Source organism: Misgurnus anguillicaudatus, chromosome 11 (genome assembly GCF_027580225.2).
Source record: "Misgurnus anguillicaudatus chromosome 11, ASM2758022v2, whole genome shotgun sequence".
Classification (NCBI taxonomy): Eukaryota; Metazoa; Chordata; class Actinopteri; order Cypriniformes; family Cobitidae; genus Misgurnus; species Misgurnus anguillicaudatus.
In genome coordinates, this window is record NC_073347.2 from 35,521,182 (window position 1) to 35,524,383 (window position 3,202).

The window sequence follows — 3,202 nt, forward strand, 5'->3', positions numbered from 1 at the left end:
TCTAGTTTCAACATCTGCAAGTTTTTTTTTGTGTTTGTCATGGGTTTTGCTTTTGGGTGCAAGACAGATGCGAATACTGGTACAGCACAATGGTCACTACTACTCACTAGCTACCATTTTTAGTAACGATAACTGATGTAGACAGTATGCTAATATTTAGTCGTATTAGCTCATCACATATTGCATGTTTAAATTTAGCTAATGGTGTCTTGTTAAAATCTTGTGCAAGATCAAATAATTTAAGAGAATTGGTTGCTTTCAATATCGCTTTTAAATTGTAGTTGATGTTGCTTTTGCTTAATTTGCAATGCTATAACGGAAGGTCAGGTTAAGTGCATTGCATTGTGGGATACTGGTGTGGTGTCATTGTGCATTGCATATTTTGGTAAATGCATACATGCATACATTTAGAAAATCTGTTCCTAAAACCTTCTTTATGTGGTTTCATAAAGAACCTTTAATATCCATTTTGTTGCACAAAAGTTTATTTGTACTATAAATAGAGCGAACTTTAGACTAAATGCATCTTTAAATAACCAAAAAAAGTGAACTATGACATCACTGTGAAAAGTGTGATTCAATCAGATTCCTTTTCCACCCTCCATAAATAAAATCCTAATTCTAGTGTATATATCTGCAAACAGCAGAGGGCGCTCTCTCATAGAAAGAAGTCACTTTTATGCTGAATAAAGTGAATTTTTTTGGGGAAGCTGCTGTAATTCTTCAGAGTACAAGCTGTTCTCTCTGCCCCGGAATAGTTGGCCGTGATGATCATATGTTAAACATTTTTCCCTGTTATCAATGACACATGAAAGTAACCTATGGTTGGCTCAAGCAAGTATGTGAGATAGACAGAGATGGGAAAAATGCAGCTGTATCTAAAAACAACCATGCACTTTAAATGCAAAAAGTGACTTATGCCACCTACAGCATATATGACCACCAGCCTGCTATTATGGATTTACACCAGTGGTTTGTGGCCTCTGTGTATTGTTTATGAAAGTTTATTGATAACATTTGATGCTGACTGTTCCAGTAAATATGTGTAGGGTTTCTTACATGAATGGGTTTGTGGGTTTAAGCACTTGATGTGACTTCTGACACTTTATCGAACACTTCGTATATAAAGCAATTTAGCAGTTAGCATGTGTTCACATTAAGTCACTTAAGGGGAGAATATCATTGCTTCGAGCTTGCTCTTACATAAAATATTTTTTTCTTAGAAAGGTCCTTTGATGGGTTGAATTGTTTCGTAAAGAACCTTTCACATCCAAAGAACCATTGTTGCAAAAAGGTTTGACTGAAAAGGTATTTGGGAACCCAAAATTGTTTTTAGGGCAGATTTTTTTTCATGTTAACCCCCTTGTCCTAAATTATTTATTTGAAGTAACCTGAGATTTGAAAGTAAATATTAAAATTATTTTATAGCACATTTGCATGTTTAACTTTAAAAGCATTTATTTTTTATCTGTTTGAAAATTTTATCATCTGGTTATGGTACATAAAATGTATCTGTTCATATTGCACAAGTGTACTTTACAACAAGGTTTTTTTAACATTAGTTAAAGGTGCAGTGTGTAATTTTTATAGAAAGATCCCTTGACTGAAATGCAAAATCATAACAATATTATCAGACGATGGCGGCTACTGTAGCTTCTCTATGCGTTTCAAAAGCGAGGGGTGAGCAGTGGACTGAGCTGTTGGTTGCAATTCGCAACCTCATCACTAGATGCCGCTAAAATTTACACACTGCACCTTTAAATAATGTTAGTTAATGCCACTGCAGTTCATGTTAGTTCACTGGCAATAACTAATGTTGACAATTACAACTTCTGATAAAATGTGTTCATAAATGCTGAATTACATGAACTTTTAAGTACTGTAGTGAAGTACTGTAGAACATTGTCAGTTCATGTTAGCTAATACATTAAAGGTGCAGTGTGTAAATTTTAGTGGCATCTAGTGGTGAGGTTGCGAATTGCAACCAACAGCTCAGTCCACTGCTCACCCCTCGCTTTTGAAACGCATAGAGAAGCTACAGTAGCCGCCACCAGACAAACATGTCATCGTCGAAGACAGCTGCGTAAAAAAAGTATGTACGTTAAGGGGTTTTGTAAAAACATGGCAGCACAAAATGGCGGCTTCCATATAAGGGGACCATCAGTGTATGTAGATAAAAACGTCTCATTCTAAGGTAATAAACACATAACGGTTCATTATGAAAGGTCTTTATACACCCCTGATAATATAGCTTTGTATATGATTTTGCATTTCTGTTAAAGGAATAGTCTACTCATTTTCAATATTAAAATATGTTATTACCTTAACTAAGAATTGTTGATACATCCCTCTATCATCTGTGTGCGTGCACGTAAGCGCTGGAGCGCGCTGCGACGCTTCGATAGCATTTCGCTTAGCCCCATTCACTTAATGGTACCATTTAGAGATAAAGTTAGAAGTGACCAAACACATCAACGTTTTTCCTATTTAAGACGAGTAGTTATAGGAGCAAGTTTGGTGGTACAAAATAAAATGTAGTGCTGTCGAGGCGTCGCGGCGCGCTCCGGCGCTTGCGTGCACGCGCACGGGTGGTGGAGGGATGTATCAACGATTCTTGGTTGGGGTGGTGACATATTTTAATGTTGAAAATGAGTAGACTATTCCTTTAAGAGATCCTTATAAAAAATTACACACTGCACCTTTAACAAAGATTATTAACTGCTGAAAATTATATTTCTCTGTGTTAGCTCATGTTAGCTAATGCGTTTAATAATGTTAACACATACAACCTTAATGTAAACTGTTACTGTTTTGGTAATGGTCACACGACATGCAGATTTCACAAATAAAATATAGATTTTGTTGTTTTTATTATTTATTTATTATTTACATTTTATTATTACATTTATTATTTTTTCATTAGCTCACGAATCCTCTGCTATTCCCCCACGAGCCACCAGGGGTTTGTGAACTCCTGTATTATAGCATTACTTGGAAAAAAAAAACATTTTAAGTAAGCTAAATTTTTGTTTTAAAGAGTGTAAGGCATAAATCGTTTGTTAGTTTTTGTGCCAAACATTCTCACATTGTGCTTCAATTTGCCAAATTATCATTTTACAGAACTGGACCATACCTCAAAGTGTCAATGTAACCTGAAGAGTGAAGAGATACTTAACTCATTCACCGCCATTGACGAGTTATC